This window comes from Sparus aurata, chromosome 22 (assembly GCF_900880675.1).
Source record: "Sparus aurata chromosome 22, fSpaAur1.1, whole genome shotgun sequence".
Lineage (NCBI taxonomy): Eukaryota > Metazoa > Chordata > Actinopteri > Spariformes > Sparidae > Sparus > Sparus aurata.
The window spans coordinates 2,554,793-2,577,542 of NC_044208.1; the positions used below are offsets into that span (position 1 = coordinate 2,554,793).

Sequence of the window (22,750 nt, forward strand, 5' to 3'; positions counted from 1 at the left end):
CTAGAATATGGACAGTCTTGCTTTTTGTGAAAGAAGCATGAAACTTTAAGCGTTTGTTCTTGATGCCCTAAGCTTTAATTTAAGATGTGGAGGCATTCTCAATTTGACCCCTGAGGTCAGCTAGAGGTCATTGATCTCTATATAATGTCATTTTCATGCACAAAATTGTAAATGTGTGTATCTTAGGATCTAAATGTGATAGAAATGTAAACCAAATATGTATTTCCAAGCTTCTGGGGATGTGAGTGGCTTAAGGCAAGACACTACAGGTGAATAGGATAAAAAAATTACATAATAGATATCACCATGAAACTTTCTCAGTTTCTCATGTTAAGCTTCGAAAAAAATGTATTTGTTTTTACTAAGTTTTTAGTATTTTAATGTTTAAATATGCAAATGAGGCCTTATCTCGTTACAAATGCGCTAATTTGCATACATTTTAAAAAACGAAATCAGGTTGTGTGATAAAGCTGGGTAAAAAAAAAATTGTTGTTATATTAGATGGGAAAATAATTACAGAGGGGTTTATGGACATCTACTTCTGTAATCCTGTAAATACTGTCAATAGCCACAGTTTTTAGAAATAATCGTTTTGCGTGACAAAATCTGGGTTTTCGTGTAAATGAGAGGCCAAACCACGTGGAAACATCTGCGTTTTCTCTTCGTGTAAACAGGATCTTATTTTCCCACAGTATGTATGTTACGTGTGTTAGGGCTAGAGTGTGAGGTGTGTGTTGTAGCCTGTAAACAGCAGACTCAGTAGTATAATTGCGCCATTGAATCTTTTCTTGAAGCCCATTTAAAAATACATTTGATAACCTCAACTAAAAATCTTCTGCTAAGCTTTCTTTCTTGGAGTGTTAGCTATGTGTGAGCAGTGTGTCAGCTGTGTTATGTGTGTGTTACGGGTGTGATAGGTTGTGTGTTAGGGTTAGCTAGAGTGTGAGGTGTGTGTTGTAGCCTGTAGTGTTGAGGTACTAATCATGGCTAAACGCCATGTGCTAGTAGATTTAGACAAATGTCCTATGCCCAAGAAACCCAAATCACAAATGAAGGGGCATCTTTGTGCTTTGTGTCAGTTGGGCACCAGTGAGGTACTACTAGCCTGCTGTTTATCGCTCTGTGCTGTTGGACAGTCAAAGGAGAAAGTGAGAGAGAGAGAGATCAGCACACAACCTTTTAGGGTCCCAAGTGCCGGAACTTCTGAAACCACACCGATGCCACACCCTGTACCGCAGACCTGTGGAAAAAGATCCTGTTTACACGAAGGGAAAACGCAGATATTTCCACGTGGTTTGGCCTCTCATTTACACGAAAACCCAGATTTTATCACCGAAAACGATTCTAAATCGTATAGTTTCTAAAAACTATAGGTATTGACAATATATTCTGATTTACACGATAACAGAAGTAGATGTCCATAAACCCCTCTGTAATTATTTTCCCATCTAATATGACAACAAAATGAAAAAAATATTTTGAGCCTGGCTTTATCACACAACCTGATTTAGTTTTTTTAAATGTATGCAAATTGGCGCATTTTTAATGAGATGAGGCCTCATTTGCATATTTAAACATTAAAATGCAAAAAACTTGCAATACATTTGTTTTAGCTTAACATGAGAAATCAGCTGAGAAAGTTTCATTGTGATATCTATTATTTAATTTTTTTACCCTATTAACCTATAGTGTCTCGCCTTAAGCCACTCACATTCCTAGTAACCTTCACTGCACTTAATGATGTTGACCTCTTAGAGTGCTATCAATGGCATAAATGAGTTCCTCATGCCAAGAAGCTTGGAAATATATATTTGGTTTACATTTCTATCACACTTAGATCCTAAGATACACACATTTACAATTTTGTGCATAAAAATGTCATATTACAGAGGTCAATGACCTCTAGCTGACCTCAGGTGTCAATCTGAGAATGCCTCCACATCTTAAATTAAAGCTTAGGTCATCAAGAACAAACCCTGAAAGTTTCATACTTCTTTCACAAAAAGCAAGATTATTGAGTTTAACAGCTCCACTATATGTGTTAATCCCCACCAGGTCCGGTGCGCTGCGTATCTGCTCCGTCCAAGCTCCGGCAGTCCGTAGCCCTTCCGGAGCAGATACGCAGGACTTCTATTTCTGGCGGATGCCGGAGCACAAGGCAGCAATTCAGCCAAATTTAGCACCGAGCAGACAGGAAGTCAAGCACAGAAACAACAATATAACATCTGGTTACTTTTCAAAATAAAACACTCTGTGTTAACACCAGCATACAAATCTCAAACACAATTTCTTCTGCTAATCCTTCGGTCGGGAACACTTCGTGTTGTTGTTTTTATAACACAGACCTATAACTGCGGTCGCGAGTGATCATGTGATTATCACGGGAACTCCTCTGCCTTGCAACACCAGCTGTCTACCGTACTGCGCCGTGGCGGACTCAAAATGCAACCGGTGGGGATTGCCAGACAGCAGAGCAAAACCGGACTGAGCCGTAACGCAGCGGACACTTATACAGTGGAAATTCGTGGTTAGACACATCACTGTTCACGCAGCCAAACGCACCTGCAGCCAATCACACACACACACACACAGTTAACAAGACAGAGTTTTTTAATTAGAGGAATTTGAGAATGTGTATGAAAATGTTCATGCAACCTGGGGTCGCAACATGCTACTATATTTTCCTCTTTTCTTGGTCATTTCACTGTAATATTGCTTCAAACCTACAAAAAACATACTCTCCATCTCCCCTTTTTTCCTTGTAGAAACAACACAGATATGGAGCATTGTGTCAGCATGAGAAGCAGACTGTTTTTCAGGAGGGACCAAGTTAATAAGTATTCTCCTGGGCCGCCTCCCTGAGCCATGTGAAAAGCAAGAGCTTGGCATTTCTTGTTTTTGAACAGAGTCTTGAGTTCCAAAAGTTTGCACAAAAGCCCTGTTGCCTAGCTGCGTGTGAAGAGCCTCGCTGTGACTGCCGGGCCTGCTTTGTGTGCATGGGTCTCTGAGTGAACACGATCTTCTGGAGAATCAACTGGAATGTAGTTGGGGAAAGAATTCCCCCCTTTGCCTAATCTTATTCAGTTTTCAGCTGACAGGAGGGAGTCATTCAAATGTTACCATAGTGAATTAGCATCCCTTTCAGCTCAAGTGAATTGACCTTCTGAGGTTGAGGCTTTTCATGCATTCTTTGGCATTTCTGTTTGTGTGGTCTGATTTTAACATTTTTGGAAATGTTTCAGAGACATTTGTCAAATGCTCACCTTAGGTCATTCTTGCATTTCATTCTGCAGATTGCATGATTCTATCAGTGCACTGGCTTCCATCAGAGAATACTAATTTTGGAGTGGGTTCTGATTAGGGCTGGGCGATATGGCCGATATTTTTAGGCCATGTCACGATACACGATATATATCTCGATATTTTCCCTTAGCCTTGAATTAACACTTTGATGCATACAATCATGTTAGTATGATGATTCTATGTGTCTACATAAAAACATTGTTCATACTGCATTAATATATGCTGATTTCATGGATTAAAGCATAAAAAATCTTTTGACTGAAATGTTTTTTCAAGCTGTAGCCAAGTCATATTCCCAATTTAGAATTTGTGAAACATCTTACAGGGCACGTTTCTTGACATGTGCTAAAAAACAAGATAAGAGTTACAGCCTCACCACACACCATGTTCTCTAATGCAGACATCACGTTTACATATTTGACCAACAGTGTTTTACAGGAGGATGATCTGAACAGCTGTTCTATTCACACTTAAAATGTTTTTTGTCTTTTCAATGTAATTTTCAATCTATGAAATCAAACTGGGCCTTTTTTTTGCCAAGCTTCTCTCAAGATTTACTCTTTCAAATAATCAACCATCTAGGGAACCTTATTAGTACGCTATTTTTCTACTTCTTCTTCTCATCATCATTATCATTAATTATTATTATTATTATTAATAATAATGTTTAAAGTGAACCTCTTATCGTTTAACATAAAAATACATCATACAAACAGCAACTTTTGCAGCCTTGTCAGTCTGATGGCGAGTTATCACCTTTCTGTCATTACTAACATACTGTTAATAATCAAAGAAGCTCTGAGGCTTTACATTTGTTCTATATGTTATAATACAAGATTTCAGCATTGAGCTACAATCAGGCTACATTCATGATTTTGTACAGTCAAACTAACCAAAAACTTCTTATTGATTATTATAAAGTTTCAGGTTTACGTTCCTGTAACCATAGTAACTCACGGTGCCAGAGGGGAGGGAGAGACGCTGAAGTCGTTTACACAGATACACTGCAGACAAAGTCCAGACTATAGTTGTTATTTCACACACTAGTGCAGTGCCCGTAAGAAAAGTGTATTCCTATAAAAAAGTGGGAGGTTAAGGAGCTTTTTCATGGATGGCCAAATGAGGCCTAGGTCCCTCCCACAACTTCCGTTTCCTCAACAACCAAACTTGCTGCTTGGACACTTTCGTGACAAAAGCCAGTTTTTACAGTTTCTTCCTGCACCAGACACAAAGCAAACGTGACGGCAATGTTCGTAAAAAAGCGTGTCGGACATTATTTACCCTAGGTCCGGTTTTGGACGTGCCGATGCTTCCGGTCCGTCGCTTCGGGAGGTGGGCCGTGTAGCTAGCGGCTAGCTGCTAGCTAGCCGCTAGCTACACACGAACATCCACAGATTCCGATTCAACTTTGTTGTCCGCGCGTCTCCGGATCTCCTCAGACCCGAGCAGACTCGGTCCGGACTCGTTTAATCTCATTAATCCACAACAGTCAGTTTAGATGCACAGAACAGAACAGGACCGAACCGCCGGCAAAATCCCGGTCCAGCTCGCGCCGCTGCAGGTATAAATCTGCTTGTTTCTTAAGGTGGGGGGGTTGCGGTGGGCTCTGCAGTGATTGGCTCCGGTGGACAATGCTCGTGGAATTTGTAAAGCATTTATGAAATAATTTGTTAACGGTATCATTGCAGTCCAAACAAATGCGAAATAGCACACCCTTGAACCACACAGCAGCCATGTTGAAACTCTCAGGTCAGTCTGATCCTGATCCGCAGAGATATTTGAGGAATACACACACACACACACACACACACACACACACACAGACAGACAGACAGACAGAGGTTATTTGCTTTTATAGAGAGATGTAGCACACAACAGGAGACTCTCCGTGTCAGACTAGTTCTCACACGTTGACTAAACTCAAAAACAAATTGATAACGTAGCAGCGTGACGGGTCCTTGCTAGCTAAGCAGTTAAACTTTAGCGCCGCTCCGTGTTTAGATCCCCCCCTGTGTGGGTCACTACACTGTCATTGGTCAGGCGCGCACACGCTGTTAATGATACCATTGGCTGTAGAGTGTGACAATCTGTCAATAATATCAGCCAACACTTGTTCTCCTCCGATCTACATCGATCTCATAAGTCGCCTCTGTGAAGTTTGAATGACGGAAATCCGTCGTAGCGACGGAGAACTTTAATCCATGCATACTTTACGTCCTCCCTCTTGTACCCAAACCACCGCCAGAGGATGGATCCTGAGTTGTTTTTCTTGGGAATTAATTCTCCCTCCATTTTTCATAGCACCTGCTGCTGCCACTGCCTGAGATCTCTGCTGCTACATGCTGCCGGGCGTATGATGGGCACGCACGACAGAATGTGTACGTAACTAGGTACGTTTGTTTTATCTCTCTGTGCGGAGAGATAAGAGAGAGTGAGAAAAACCTGTAGTTCAGTGCCCGCGACTAAAAGCAACTGCGTGACAATTGAATATATACTCGAATATTAACGATATAGTCATTTTCTACATCCCACAGAGAACAAGCCGCGATACATCAAGTATATTCGATATATCGCCCAGCCCTAGTTCTGATGTATTCATTGTCTGTAAGGGCTGATACCTGTGGAATCCCTGTAGGCTCCACACCATTTTTAACTTAAGTTCATCTACAATTGTATTGTGTAAGCTAACCGTAGAAAAAAACCCTCCTGATACCATTGGCCAGTCAGTAAGCCCAAACAGTATGGAGAACTACACTGATTCTTGTTGGGATAGAGGAGTAGGGTGAAGTGTTAGGACTACATGGCCCTCCAAATGCAGGTTTTTCAGAGGCACCCTTCAAACTGAGAGTTATGAGAATTCCCTGTCATTTCAATGGATTCCTTTTGTTGAGCAAAAAACGGATGTCTAGGTAGTTAACCCCCTATCTAGCTAACATTACATTGGTACTGCTGATTCGTGTATGACAATTCTGCATTTTTGACATGTTTCAATGTTGTATTTCCCACCTACACTTGGTACCGCTCCTCTAATAACAGTGCAGACTGGCAGTGTAGGAGCATGGGTTGCCAATGATAGCCTATAAATTACCACTAGTTGTCAATTTATCAAGCAGTGTTCTTTTTTATTTTATGACTTCATTGATAGTGTGACATTGTGAATGAAATGCAAGCTGGCATGTTTTTTTATCTTCATCAGATAAATTATAAAAAGGCATAGTAATACCAGTATTGCCACAGCTATGCAAGATAAACTGCTACAGTTGAAGACGGCATAATGGAACTGTCCGGTTGTGTCTTGTGTCTAAGTAAATGGCATCATTGACAACTGATGTATGAGGTCCGGAAGGGTTGTCCATCTTCAAAGGGGAGAGTTATACTAATATCCCTTATAACTCTGATCTGAAGGGCAAAGGAGCACTTTAAAATAAGGAGTAGGGGTAAAAATTAGAAATGGGATTGAGCCTTAGTCTTTTGTCTAATCACTGAAATATAAAATGCCATCAAATCTAATTGTCATCCTCACTGAGAAAAGATTTTTTATTTTACCACTCCGGGTGGATTTAGTTAGTTTCATTTAAATGTTGTCATGTCTTCTGACAACAGAAGGGTTCTTTATTTAATTTTGGTATCTTTGGTATTTAGACTTGTGCACAAGAAAAGGTTGCATGTATTAAGTCATCAGACGTTAAACATTGTCCAATGTAGAAATTAATTTGCATAAAACCATGTTTTATGGTTGAGTTGAGATTAAGGACTAATGACTTGGAAATTATCCATTTCTTTTTCTGGATTTAGCCATATTTGCCTGTGGCATTGTATATCAGTCTTGTTGATATAATCTGTACCATGTTATCTTATTCTCCGCCGTGTTTTCAGTGATGAAACACACAGTCATTAGAGGGACTGTCATCACAGATTAGACTCCAGGGATCAGATGGGACGTGCCTCTTCCTCTGCAAAGTGGAGCAGTACAATCTGTGTTGAGCTGGAAATTCTGTTTTCACTGTCTCTCACATCCTCTGTTCATCTCAGGTTACCAGTTTGTACCGCCCCTGTGGAAATAAATGATTACAAAGTGCATACCCTTTCTAAAAATCATAATCAACTGTTTTGTAGTGTTAGCATCATTCCAGGAAATTCTTTTGTCGTGATATCCCATAATGTCATCAGTTCCATTTTTTCTCTGCTGTCTAAAGACATCCACGCCCCTCAGCTCTCACTATCCATTCTCACAGCCTCTGTCTCTCAGGCTGGTGACTTTTTACTACAACAGTCTCGTGGGGAAATGATTTTTGTCAAAGGCATCAACAAATAGCAACAGCTTCTTTAAATTCAACAGAATATGATTTAAGGACATACTACATAGAAGCGCCCCTTGATCAGACACACCTCTCAGTTATATTGATTAATTGAAAAACTGTAACACACTGTTGAAAAATATATCTGTTGTATAATATGGTTGAGATTCAGTTAGGTTAGCTACAATTGTTTAGGGTCTGGGGAAGATTGTGGTATGGGTAAAACGAATACTTAAGCTTAGGGAACCATCGTCATCACAGTAATATTCTTGTTGGTTCAAGTTTAAAAAAATCAAAATATTGGATAATTAACATTACATTGTTTTTAAACAGAGAAACAGAGCAAAACACATCCACAAGAATCCCAGTTTGACCTAGAAACCCCGATCTCAGTGCTATGAAAGCAACCAGTTTCATTTAAAAGTAGGCAGGTTTTGTTACTTACTGATCTAGTAGAAAGTATTCCAGTTTTGAACCATCTCAATTCCCAGTGGTAAGGGGAAACATATCTGTGAGCGAACAGACTTTGACACCAGTGCTCTTCATTGAGACAATGTTCACAGTTCACACTGGTTTTACCTCGATTTCTGTCACTCTACCTCTTTACCTTTTTGCCTTCTCCATCAGCAGGGTTCTTTTTCTTTTGCAGAGTTTCCAACAGTTATTCCAGTTGTTCCACTGTTACCTTAGGACAGCAACCAGGGAAAACAATGCCTCTTACTATTTTAGTGGCTCAATAGCAGATGCGCTCCCTTATGCTGTAATTCAACCTTTTTCCGTTTATTGTTTTTTTTTTGTATGTTTTTAAAAAAAAAATCCAGTAGACCAAATAACATAGAGAACATTAGACCTATATGGAAGCAGTCCATACACAATAATTTCTGGAGCTGAGAAATTGTTGTTATTAATAGTTGCAGCTGTGCCGCTATGAGAAGTCGAAATGTCTGCTGTGACAAACATCTCTGAACCGGATTCATTTGGACACAATAAAAAATTAGTGAAAATGATATTGCTCATTATTAGAATAGAAAAAAAAAAAAGAGAAACGAAACATGGATGGAAATAAACATGCGACTCATGTTCTTGATCGTTATTAATTTCAACTATGCCCCTTCCACAGGGCTGTAAACTAGTGGTTACTCTCTTTAAAAGTTTGGCGCAGTGACTGTAGCCGTTTTAAGACAGAGCACCAAGCCGCCAATTTGCCCGTCATTTTGGCGGCTCGGTCCGCGGTTTTAGACAGAGGCCGGCAAATTGGGGGTCTGTTTTGGTCGCTGATTTCCCGCCTCGGAGGGTACACTTATTTCCGCCTCGCCTGCTATCTAAAAACGAGGCGGAAATGTGCCAGCCATGGATGAGATGGGTGGAGGTGTCAATGGCCTGCATTGTTGTGCGACCCACAACCAGGGAGTTTTAAAACCAGGAAACAGCTGATCACAGCACTCAGTCCATCATTTCATCCGCGGACATTAAGATGAGCAACTGGACAGCCGCTGAGATCCAGGAGATGCTAGCGTCTCCTTGGTCTCTGTAGCTGTTTGGTTGTGTTAGCTTGTTGTTGTAGCGCAAGCTAGTAGGAACGGTCGCTACTTTAAAGTTAAAAGCCCCCCGCTAAGAACCCAGTTCTTTTTTTTTTTTTATAATCTCTTTTTATTGAGTTTTTTTTTTTGATGGGGATATACATTGAGTTTCGAAGGGAAAACAAAAGTGACAGAGCAAGTTGAGGACAGGGAGTATCTTATACAGCTCCTAAATCATTCAAAAAATAAATAGATAAATAAATACCTTCCCAGCCTTCACAGTTTATCATCCCCCAAACATTCTCAATCTCATGTCCACCCACCCACCCACCTCCCCAGAAAGCAAAAAAAAAGGAAAAAAAAAGAAAGGAAACAAAAAGAGAAAACACAATCGGTTAAGTAAATCCATAATAGAAATAAAAAGGCTCTTGTAACAAATACCTTAAAAAAATACATATTCTAAAATTCATAATACATTGATACAGCATCCTACACCTTCACATAGTCAAACAATTAGGCAAGGCTGGTAAACCCCAAATACACACAGTGTGGTCTACCTTGGCAGAGACCACATTTCATACTTAACGCGACGTTACTCCCAATCCAAATCCATGTCACTATCACTCAAACCATAGCAGATAGAAAAGAACACCAAATTTTTTCATATTTGTCCACAGAGTTTGTGTTACAAACGAGTACAAAAGAGTATATGACTCTTTCCAGTTTTGCTATTTTAGTGAGTACATTGAACCAGTCTTGGATAGTAGGAGCTGAAGTGTTTTCCATTGACAAAATAACACAACTTCTGTGTGCAACTGTGAAGGCTATTGCTAACCATTTATTATTAGACTGATTCGTAAGCCTGGATAGAATACCCAGAAGACAGACAGCAGGATCCGGTTCTACAGGAGTTACAGTTATTTTGCTCACACACTGGCAGACCTCGGTCCAGAATTTTTTGATTAACCTACAGTCCCAGACCATGTGCAGGTAGGTCCCCTCTTGGGCTGTGAACCTCCAACACAAGCCAGTTGGTCTAAGGCCAGTTCTGTGTAGCGTTCTAGGAGTCCAATGATATCTATGCACAGTTTTGAGTTGTGTTAACTTTAGTGAGACCTCCTTAGATACTGTGTGTGCTCGGATCCAGATCTGATTCCATTCGTCTTCAGTTATTTCACAACCTAAGTCTGTACTCCACAGAGCCTTAGTTGCTTTAAAGTTTGATGTTATTTTGTCAATGAGTTCTTTGTATATCCAAGGTGTATTTATTTTAGATTGGTCGTTACCCAATATACATTTATCCCAATATGTTGCCCTCGGAGGATCCTTACATTTATTCCTTAAAGTTACAATAGCACTTCTTAGTTGAAAGTATTTCCACCAGGCTAAGTGGTTTGGTGAGATTGCTGTATTCAATTCTGAATATGATTTGAATTCCACACCAGTATGCAGGTCTGCAACCTTTCTAATGTCACTTCTATGGAACTCCTTCCATTGAATTGTCTTTCTACCAATAGTTATCAAGGGGTTGTTCCAGATCGGTAGCCATGAAGACTGCAACACTGTTTTTCTTTCATAATATTTCGCTCGATGTCTCACTATGGGATGCACGCCCCTGCTGCAGCCCTCAGAAGCATTAATCTCGTTACGTCAATCCTGATTGGCTGGTGAAACGTGTCCGTCCTCCTCAGGTAGTCCCGTCTACCTTAAGTAGCGCAGGCGGACGACAGCACGTCATTCAAACACCTCTTCTCACTCGGAGCGTATCTCACGTCCAGGGCTAGCTAGCTAAACTGTCCACAGACAGATCTTATTCAGCTTCTGTCGCCGGGTGCTGCTAGCTTTGGATATTTTCTGCTTCGTCGGTCACACCAGATCGAACCCAGTGCTTTCCTAGCTCTCCACGGCTTGGTTAGCACTGTCCTCGACGCCCCATCACGGCAGTTCGAGCGCCGAGAATTAGCACACCAGCTAATCTCTCGACTTCTTCACAGTTAGCACACCAGCTAACTGCCTCGATTCCCTGCCTGCACACCAGCTCGCGAGGAATGGAGGCTAGAACCCCTCACACCAGAGGGCACGGAGACTCTGTAGCCCGACTCTGTCGTTGCGGGAATAAGATATCGAGTAAGGATCCACACCAGGTCTGCTCAAGCTGCCTGGGGCTGGAACACGCCCGGCTAGCTATCGATGTCCCCGGCTCTTGTCAACACTGTGTGGTGTTCACTATCAAGAGTCTCCGCAGACGGCTAGCCCGCCAAGCTAGCTTGTCTGGACATGACCCCTATTTCCCTTCCGACGGCACCGCCGTCGAAGCCGGAGAGGAGATGGGGGTCGTTGCGGTGGCGACGCCGGAGGCTAGCGCCAGCTGCCGCTGCCCGGCTGGCCATCCCCTGGCCCGCTGTCGTAGCTGAGACCACCAGATCCCGCTACGAGGGGAAGAAATTGCCCTTGGCCAAGAGTGCAACGAAGCAACTTCTCCCAGTCTTCCCAGAGCTGCTTGATGAGGTAGCGCGCTCATGGCGAGACCGCCCTTACAGCAGCAGGAGCCCGATTCCCGGAGCCTCGTCCCTCGACTGTGAAGCGATGGAGAGCCTGGGTCTGCTCCGCATGCCTCCAATGGAGCCACTCGTTGCAGCGCACCTTCAACCGCAGCCGGAGCCCCAGCCTGCCATCCAAGTCCGACTGTTTTCAGTCAGCTCTGACTGAAAAGGCGTACAAAGCGGCGGCACTTTCGGCCAGAGCGCTCACTGTCCTCTCCCTGCTCACGGCTTACCAGGCAGAGTTATGCAAGGATTTTGGGCAAACTCAGGACCCAGCCACATGGGAGGAGATGCCGGTCATCACCGACCTGTGTCTCCGTGTCCAACGCTGCGCGGTCCAGGCCACAGGAAGAGCACTGGGGACTATGGTTCTGCAGGAACGAGCGCGGTAGCTTAACCTCGCTAACCTGTCAGACAGAGAGAAGGACGATGTCCTGGACATGCCCATTGTCCCGGAGGGGATTTTTGGTTCCACGTTGGCCTCGATGCAACGGCGGTGTGAAGCCAAAAAGAAGGAAGACGAAGCTCTCCAGCTCTGTCTCCCTCTGAAGCCCCCAGCTCCTTCTCTGCCTGCACAGCGAAAAACCTTCGCGCAGGCTGCTTCTCAAGCCTCGCAGTTTAAAATACCTAAACTGCCGAAGCCTCAGCCCGCCCCACCTCCCCTGCCCGGTCGGGTCGGCTGGTCTAAGAAGCCCTCGGCCTCGGCTGCAGCTCCACCGGCACAGCCCGCGCAAGCTGCCCAGGCCAGGAAGAAGAAGAGAGCCGCCTGACCGCGCCTCTCTCCACCGGTGATGCAGCTGGACGTTCCCCATTCTCCAGCTCCACCTGTTTGGCTTTCAAGCGTGCACCTGAGGGCCCCCCACGCCCCCATCTCCCAGCTGCCACGGACCGTGCCAGAGCAAGCCGGGAGAGACGGAGATTTGACAGCAGAGGGTTCAGCGGTTGCCCCTCTCTCATGTCCACAAGCACGCATACACACACATGTTTTCATAAAGAAAATAAATTGTGTCCCGCTGCCGCATCCAGGCCGAGTGCCGAGGGCGCAGCTAATAAAGAAAGCCAAAACTATCAAAATAAGCAGCGCGGTGGCGACACCCTCTGTCCCTCCTCGGCGGAAGGTCGCGGCCTTCTCGGGTCGGGGGCGGTGAAGTCCCCGCCGCCGCGCTGTCCCCCGGGGCGAGAATGCAACGCTCCGCCCGGTGGGGGTTTTCACTGCTCCGCCAATAGATGGCGCCACCGCACCGCGGCTGGGGCCTCTCACGGTGGAGGAGCTGCGCTGTGTGTCCACTCTCTCCCTCAGACGGGAGAGATGGGCCGCGCTCGCAGCTCCACCCTGGGTGTTACGGACGATCTCGAGAGGATACAGGCTGCAGTTTGCCGCTGTTCCTCCGCGATTCGCCAGTATAATACACTCCCAGGCTCAGGGAGAGTCAGCTCGCGTTTTACAGGAGGAAATCCTCTCACTGTTAAACAAAGGAGCAATTTGTGTCGTCCCTCCCACACAGTGTCAGAGCGGTTTTTACTCCAGGTATTTTCTGGTCCCCAAGCGGGGGGGGGGGGCGGTATTCGCCCTATCCTGGATCTACGTGCTCTGAACAAATATCTCAGGAAATACAAGTTCAGGATGCTTACGCACGCATCACTGCTGCACCTTGTGCGACAGAACGACTGGTTCACTTCTGTCGATCTGAAAGACGCGTATTTCCACATCCCGATATATCCTCCCTACAGAAAGTATCTGAGAATCGCTTTCCAGGGGATTTGTTACGAGTACCGCGTGCTCCCTTTCGGCCTGTCTCTGACCCCGAGGGTGTTTGTGCGGTGCACGGAAGTGGCAATAGCCCCGCTGAGACGGCAGGGCATCCGCTTGGCCACATATCTGGACGACTGGCTGCTGCTGGCACAGTCGGAGCAGGAGGCCAGAGCACACACGCGTGTTCTCATACGACACCTATTCGATCTAGGTTTCGTGATAAACGCGGAGAAGAGCATGCTGTCTCCAGCGCAGGGTGTAATCTTTCTGGGATTATCCCTGGACTCGGTGACTTTCACGGCGCGCCTCTCAGCGGAACGAGTGAAAACTTTCAGGGCACGCTTGCGCTTTTTCAACCAGGCAAGTCCGTTCAATTCAGATTGTGTCTTCGGTTACTCGGGCTGATGGCGTCTGCCATCCTCGTTGTCCATCTAGGCTGGCTCCACATGAGGGAATTCCAGCTTTGGGTGGCCTCATGCGGACTGGATCCCGTGCGTCATGGCGCACGGAGAGTGCTGGTCACACCGGGCTGCGCCAGGGCGCTACGCCACTGGCGAGTCCCGTCATTTCTGACACACGGGGTGCCCATGGGCTCCGTCCTGTCCAGGAAGGTGGTCACTACGGACGCTAGCCTGACGGGCTGGGGCGGAATTCACAAGGGCCGGTCTGTGAGGGGCTACTGGAGTGTGGACCTCCAGCGGTCTCACATACATTTTCTGGAACTGTCAGCGGTGTTCTTCTCCCTGAAACATTTCCTCCCGTCTCTCATGGGCCATCATGTCCTGGTGAGGACGGACAACACAACGACGGTGGCGTATATCAACCGTCAAGGGGGATTACGCTCCCGTCAGTTGCACATGCTGGCACGCAAACTGACCCTGTGGAGCTGCGGCCGTCTCCTCTCCCTGAGAGCGACGCACGTCCCAGGAGCCCTGAACACAGGCGCGGACCTGTTGTCCAGGGGGGCGCCAGTATACGGGGAGTGGACTCTACACCCAGAGATTGTGGAACAGATATGGGCCCGTTACGGTCGGGCCGCGGTGGATCTGTTTGCGTCGAGAGAAAACGCGCAGTGCGCGCTGTTTTACTCTCTGCGCAGCATGGATGCTCCCCTCGGCGTAGACGCACTAGCGCACGCCTGGCAGCACAAGCTTCTTTACGCGTTCCCTCCCCTGGCCTTGATACCCCCAACTCTGTCCAGAGTGAGGGAACACGGCCACGCACTGATTTTGATAGCTCCGCATTGGCTTGCTATGCACTGGCTGGCGGAGATATATCGGCTCCTGTGCGCTCAGCCCTGGCAGCTCCGGCTGCGGCGGGACCTGCTATCACAGGGGGAAGGGACGCTTTTCCACCCGCACCCAGAACGCATGGCGTTGTGGGCTTGGTCCCTGAGTGGCTCAACCTGTCAGCTGTGGGACTCTCACAGCGTGTGATTTCCACCATACAAAGTGCTCGAGCCTCCTCCACTAGGTCTCTGTATGACTGTAAGTGGAGAGTGTTTGAGGGGTGGTGTCACAGAAACGGCCACACTCCCTTTCAGTGTCCAGTAGGAGTGATATTGTCATTCTTGCAGGATCTGATTGACAAACGTAAAGCCTTCTCCACGGTTAAAGTGTACTTGGCAGCAATCGCCACCTGTCACGTGGGGTTTGGAAAGCAAACTGCGAGCCAGCACCCGCTGGTTTGCCGTTTCATGAAGGGAGCACGCAGGCTTCTCCCCGTGTCCAGACCACTGGTACCACCATGAGATCTGGCTGTGGTTCTGGAGGCGCTTAAAGGCCCTCCCTTTGAGCCACTGGAGGGAGCAGACTTGAAACACGTGTCTCTCAAGACAGTGTTGTTACTGGCTCTGGCTTCGGCTAAACAAGTTAGTGACATCCACGTGCTTTCGGTTCATCCTTCATGCGCTCAGCTCTTCCCGGGGATGTAAGGATGATTTTGAAGCCCAACCCGGCTTTTGTGCCTAAGGTAGTGCACTCATGTTCTCCTATTGACCTTGTGGCTTTTGCTGCTTCAACAGGAGAGCAGCGGTCGCATGCGTTGTGTCCAGTACGTGCGGTGCGCACTTATATGGACAGAACGAATGGTTTCAGGAGGAGCGATCAGCTGTTTGTCTCCTGGGCTAATCCTCATAAGCATCACAAAGCAGCGCTTATCCCACTGGGTGGTGGAGGCGATTGCTTTGGCCTATACGAGTCAGGGTTTGCAGCCACCTGTGGGCCTGCGAGCGCACTCGACTCGGGGTTTGGCCGCATCCTGGGCCTTATTCAGGGGAGTCTCTGTTCAGGACATCTGTGCTGCAGCGAGTTGGTCCTCGCCTCTCACTTTTGTCCGTTTCTATATGCTGGACGTCTCCGCCCCGTGCGTGGCACGCGCGGTTTTGCAGTCCAGATAGAAACAGAGTAATTTTTCCCTGTAGGTTGGTGGACGCGAGATAAGCTTGTCTGGCAATACGGGAGCTACCGCATCCCATAGTGAGACATCGAGCGAAATATTATGAAAGAGAACTTAAGGTTATTTACATAGCCCCGGTTCTCTGAGTAATATGAGTGAGATGTCTCACCAGACAACCCTTCTTGCTTGGGCGAGTGAGAAGAGGTGCTTATCTTGAATGACGTGCTCTCGTTTCACCAGCCAATCAGGATTGGCGTAATGAGATTAATGCTTCTGAGGGCTGCAGCAGGGGCGTGCATCCCATAGTGAGACATCTCACTCATATTACTCAGAGAACCGGGGTTATGTAAATAACCTTAAGTTCTTTAGTGAGTTTATGAATTGATCTCCAGATGGAGTAAATATAACTAAGACAGGGATGGGGCTCATCTGTTCTCTGCTGTTTAATATGCAAAGCATTCTCCAGAAGGGCAGGTGACATAAAATGTTGCTCAATACTAGCCCATGATGGTCTAGGATAGGGGGATCTGACTGTTCTTAAAAACTTATGGAGTGTGAAAGCCCAATAGTATAGCCGGAGATTAGGCAAATTAAATCCTCCTTTCCTCTTTGGTGTTTGTAGAGTTACTAAACTAAACTGTGCCCTTTTCCCACTCCATAAGAAAACTTTAGTAAGTTTATCGATTGTATTATAAATGTTATTGGGTATTTGGATTGGCAGCATATTAAGAAGATAAAACAATTTGGGGTACACCGTCATTTTTATAGACGTTATTTTACCCCAAAGGGATCATTTAAGTCCTTTCCACCTCTCAAACTGCATTTTCATGTCTTCAAGTATACTTGCATAGTTTATTTTTTGTATATTTTTTATCACCAGCGGAAATTTAATGCCAAGATATTTAATACCATGTTCAGGAATGCTGATATTAAATGCACTTACATCAGGCATAGAGGCTAAGTCAGATAGGGGGAATGCCTCTGTTTTGGACCAATTTACTTTATATCCAGAAAAGGATGAAAATTGGTCAATAGTTTGCAGAGCACTCCTAATTGATTTAATGGGCTGTGAGAGGAACAGGATGACGTCATCAGCATATAATGACAATTTGTGGACCTCATTTCCTATTGTCACTCCCTTAATGTCAGCATTTTGTCTTATAGCAATGGCAAGAGGTTCAAGGGCTAGGACAAACAGCAGAGGAGAGAGGGGACACCCCTGTCTAGTACCTCTATGAAGCTCAAAGCTCAAAGCTTCTTACACAGTGAATTAAGTAGGGTCCAAAGCCAAATTTCTCAAGCGATTTGAACAGGTACCCCCACTCCACCCTGTCGAAGGCCTTCTCCGCATCTAAGGCCAATGCAAGGGAAGGAGTGGGGGAATTTCGGTTTGCCCATTTTATGTTCAGAAACCTTATACTGTCTGAACCATACCGTTGCTTTATGAACCCAACTTGATCAGGATGTACCAGTTTCATTATCTGTTCAAGCCTATTTGATATCACCTTAGCGAAAATCTTTATATCACAATTCAAAATGGATAGAGGGCATTGACTCTCGCAAAGTAAGGGGTCTTTATTTTTCTTAGGAATTAAAATGATTGATGCTGTATTTGAAGATGGAGAGAAAAAGCCGTTTTGGACGACTTCATTATAATGAGATAACAACAGAGGGGTAAGTTTATTTTGAAACGCCAAATAAAATTCTTTTGGGAAACCATCGATACCAGGTGATTTTCCAGCAGCCATTTGCCTGATAGCACTGTTAATTTCCTCACTGGTTATCTCCTGCTCTAAATTCTTTTGGTCTTCGTCAGCAATCGTTGGAATATTGATATTGTTGAGGAATAGCTCTGCCTTTTGATTAGTACTATCATGGTTTGGAGTTGTTATATCCGATTGGTAGAGTTGCTCAAAATATTCCCTATAAATATCATTTATCTGCAATTCATTAACAATTTGGTTGCCAAATTTATCTTTCACCGCAGTTATTATATTGCGGGTTTTAGCTTTTTTGAGTCTTGATGCTAGTAGTTTAGAGGCTCTTTCTCCATTTTCATAAAATGTGGCTTGTGTTCTAAGAAGTGCAAATTCAGCCTCAGTGGTGTATAGACAGTTAGGCTGAAATTTATGCCAGACACTCTGCTAATATTCTCTGTTGTGGGATTCTTATACAAATCAGTCTCAGCTATTTTTGATAGAGCTTCAAGTTTCAGTTGATTCTCTTTTTGTTTTTTCTTCCGGGATTGATATCCCATTATCTGCCCTCTTATATAAACTTTTAAAGCTTTCCACAATATACTTGGAGAGGACACTGAGCCCATATTGGATTCAAGGTAGTTGTCAATTTCAGTGCCAATGAACCTGCACAGTTCTTCATCCTGTAGAGTGCTACCATATAGGCGCCAATTAAAGCGCTGCCTAGATTTTTGAGGGAGAAGAACAGCAAGTTCTACTGGGCTGTGGTCAGAAATATGACGACTGCCTATATTACAGGACAGGGTACTTTCTACCCAAGGCTTATTCACAAGGAAAGAATCCAATCTAGAGTGTGAATTATGGGGTATCGAGTAGAACATAAAGTTTTCCTTTTTCGGGTGTGTTAGTCGCCATATATCCACTAGTGCTTGGTCTTTGATCAGAGTTTTCAGCGCCATTTCAGCCTTACTGTGGTGTCTACTTACAGCTGAGGGTGATTTGTCAATTATATTGTCCAAAACAGTGTTATAATCTCCCCCCATCACAAGAGGTATGTCTCCCAACATAGAAATATGGTTGTTAATTTCATGGAATACTGAACCATCAGAGCTAGGAGGAGCATATACATTGACAAATGCCACCTGTTCATTGTTAAGTTCACCAATAGTAATAACATATCTCCCAGAAGCATCTGCAATATTTTGTGAGATGGTAAAGTTCAAGTTTTTGTGAAACAAGGTAATCACTCCTCTACTTTTAGTGTTGTAAGTACTGTAAGAAATTTGACCAACCAAATCTCTAATCAGTTTCGCTGCTTCTTGTTGGGATAAATGTGTTTCTTGCAGGAATAGTATTTGGTATTTTGACTTCTAGCAAAATTCAAATTTTTTTTCCTTTTGATCATGGCTGTTAAATACCTCTAATGTTCCATGTCATAAGATTTATTATATTTCCTCTATTCATTGTTAAGTGTTACTAATATTTTTAACACAAGAAGCCAACCCATAACAACACAGATACATAAAAGGGAAGACAACAGAGAAAATAAATAAATAGATAAATAAAAATAAAAAAAACATCCCACCCCTACCTCTCATACCCAAACTATGAGAGTGATACCTTAGGTAATATGGTGATGTCATCTAATATGCACCACCAAAAACTCCCGCGGTCCCCCTCATAAGTCAATGTAAATTATACCTAGGGAACAAATATTTCTATAGCTGCAACCTGGGGGATTTAGCCCAATATACATGTAGATATAGCACTTAAAGCCTATTGCTCTTAAACTGGCTTGAGAATGTATTTTAAGCCGTAGTAATTTAATATTTAGACATTTAAGGTGAAGTGAAAGTCAAAAGAGAATCGAGGAGGGCTGCTCCATATAATAACCAACACAAATTAACCCATATGGGACTATTCTCAATTGCTTTAACTTAATTAAACATTTTGATCAGTTTATTGGCTAGTTACTTGCCAGAGCTTGGAACATAGAGTCGACCTTCTGTTGCTTTTTTCTTTTTTTTTTTAATGCTTTCTTTGGGATCTTGAGTTCTGCGTTGTCCATCCTCCACAGGGAGCAGCTGGGTCCACCTGAGCCGGTTGCGCCTGGTGCTGCTGGTCTCCGCTGATGATGCCGTCCTGCAGGAGAGCCTGTCTTGCTTCACTGGCAGTAGCGTTGAGTTGAATGCCGTTTCGGGTGAACACTTTAAGCTTAGATGGAGAAATCACATGTGATTTCAGCTGTTTCTCTTTAAGCTGCTTTTTGATGGGCACGTAGAGATTCCTCTCCTGGCGCACTTTTGCGGAGAAGTCATGATCAAAAAAGATCCATGATCCCTGGTAATTAATAACTCTCTTCGCCCAAGCAGTGTGTAGCACTTTCTGTTTCACGTCCCACTGCAGGAAACGGACAATAATAGGCCTGGTGGTCGATCATTCTGGCGCTTGACTGTTTGTGAAAGCTCTGTGCTACTCTGGTAGCCCTTAACATTCAATTATATAAAATGTTGTTTTCCCACATTGAATTTCAGTGAATGTAATAAAAATTTCTATTACACTTAAAAAAACAAATCCATATCAAAGGAAATGCAAGGGAAAAAAAGTCATTTTAAATCCAGTAAGGCCCATTATCAAAGATAGCATATGCTAAATTCCTAAGTCCATTGGCTTTGATACAGTGTGTTCTAGAGTTGTCACTATACCAAAATGAGTAACCACGATACTATACCAGACAAAGTATCACGGTTCCGGGTATTATCGCGATACTGCAGCCTTTTTTTATTATCATTATTTTTATGAACTGCAATGTATTTGTACAAGTTATAAATACTTACTGTATTAATTACTTATAATGTTGTTTGGTGCATGATAAACATAATACTAGTGAAGCATGAATTAGACTGAAACAAATACTTTTATGAATAACATTTATTAAAAAGTTAAAATTAAAAAAAAAAAAAAGGTATGGTCTTGGCCATGGGTTGCTTCCCTTTTGGGTTGGATGGCTCTCTCTAAAATAAGGAGTGGGAAATACATAACAAATTAGCCTAATGGTCCTAATGGTTTTAGTTCATAACTGGGTCAATAAGAGTACATGAACAAAAGCATACGAGCAATAAAAAACAAATAAATGAAGTTAGAATTTATATGGTTGAAATCATATAATCATTTAGTTTCCTTTGCACATTATTTATGTTTAACTAATATAAATAATCAATTTAGGATAACAAATCCTCTGTCTTTCAAAAATATCTATTTGACAATAATATAACATAATAAACCATAGAGGACAAAATACAATAAACAGGAACTGATTCCCTGTGAAAACTATATTTTTATGCATTTTCTAGGTGCTTTATACTTTGACATCCTTTAACTCTTCATTCCTCAGCCTGTACACGGAGCATATAGACTAATATTAGCCAATGAGAAAATAAACAGGGCGTACTAACCTGGTATTCGACATATAAATCTGGGTGACGACCCTGCAGGTGTTTATGAGGTTGGATGTGTTCCCTCCTTTGGCTTCTATAGCTTGGTGGCAGCGCCTGCACAGTGGATGGCCATCGTCTATTGCTTTACCATCTGTGCCTTGTTTAAAGCTAAAATAGTTCCAAATGTGACTTTTGGAGTTTGGTTTTTTGAGCAAAATTAGTGGTGCCACTGAGACGCCGCCGCGGCAGACTCGCCGCTCGGGCCTGGTGCTTCTGCCATGGTGAGTGTGTTGTCTCGTGTTAGTGACTGTAAGCTCGCATCTGGGTGAGACAGAACTTTAGCTTGTTGTTTGTTTTGAAGCGAATTTCTATCGAAGCGGAGCTGTCTTCACGGAGTTCGTTCTTGCCGGCAGAAACACACGAACAGCCAATCAGCTAACAGACGGGCGGACCCAGGGTGCGGAAACAGCCTATCATATCCCCGGACATCACCAGTAACAGGCAAACAGCCAATCATTCAGCAGCTGTGTAGCTGGGTTGCAGTAGTTAGCATGTGGGTTTGTTTACAAGGGAGTAGCATGCAGTGAGAAGGAGAGTAGAGGCGGCCGCTATGTAGCGGAAACTGGCACCGGTAGTATAGTAATCCACGGTAGTACCGTCGTGTAGAATTTCTAGTATAGTAGGAACCGTTAGGATTTGGCACCACGGGGTACCGTGGGTACCGTGGGTACCGCGGGTATCGTGCAACTCTAGTGTGTTCACAAAATTCAACAAGAAAAGTCCAAGGGAGTTCCTGTCTCTCTTCTAGGAACTGTATTAAAAGTATTAGATGAAACGTGTTGAAGTCTTATCTATAGACCTTTTGATGTGTGGCTGCAGGATAGATTGGTTGTTTTGTTGTGTATTCAGTTCCTCAAAAAACAGACACTGTGTGGAAAGCTCAACCTTAAACTCAATATTCTTTAAGTTACTCCCTGTCTGTGTACTGTAGTCTGCTGTAGTGTGTGGTGTTTGCTTGCGTAAAGTTTGTGTGCATGAATTATCCTGTCTACACGTCCAGTTTAACAGCCTATAAACACCTTTTGGATCAGAAAATATTTCCTACCAAAATACCAAGTTTATAAAAGGATAAAAAACAATGCTTATATGCCCATGTAATTAGCAGCTCTTACAGCACAGATAACATGTAATAGAGGCTGTTCAATTGCTATTTAGTCTCAAGTCAGGACATGCTTGGCGTGTCTGTATTCACTCAGATGATAACCTCATTTCATTTTATGCCTCTGGATTGGTAACTGGCAATAAAAATAATTCCACATAAAAGAAGCCAGACCGAAAAAATATTTATGCTTCTCACTTGACAGATGTTTCCATCTGCTTGCTGTTACTTTCATCTGCCAGCGTGTTTATAGATTAATATATTGAGCCTTAATTAGAGTCAGCGGAAATGGAAAACATACCAGCTTATCTTATCTTATCTCTAGATCAGAATATTGTAGTAAGGCTTTGAGACAGAATAGTTTCACAGAAACTCTACATCAACTCTTTTACAAGGAAAGAAAAAGTAGATTTTCTTTTTCCCTTTGACAGCCAAGATATTTTAGCACATTCCCACAACCCTGGCTCAGTGCCATTTTCTGAAGGGTACAGATAATGTCAGCAGTCATCTACAGTGCATTGAAGCACACAGAGATAACAGGATCTGTTTGGGAGACAAGACACTTGAACACAGCAGCCTTTTTCCTTTAAGTCACTCTACCTTCCCTAGTAAGACAAAAACCACAGACGGGTGTCCCAGAGGA

At 43.8% G+C, this 22,750-nt stretch overlaps 1 protein-coding gene and 1 pseudogene across 3 annotated transcripts in view; both read left to right on the top strand.

Moving 5' to 3' along the window:
* The window catches only part of ankrd6b (ankyrin repeat domain 6b), a 188,744-nt gene that overhangs the window by 34,680 nt on the left and 131,314 nt on the right, over positions 1–22,750 (top strand). Inside the window, exon 2 of one of the 3 annotated variants that reach the window (XM_030404994.1) lies at positions 5,605–5,693. The exons of the other annotated variants lie outside the window; for them this stretch is intronic. The gene's annotated coding sequence lies outside the window, so the exon portion shown is untranslated. The remainder of the gene's footprint in view (positions 1–5,604; positions 5,694–22,750) is intronic. 3 annotated transcript variants of the gene reach the window in all.
* On the top strand, positions 12,456–14,853 carry LOC115574564 (uncharacterized; annotated as a pseudogene).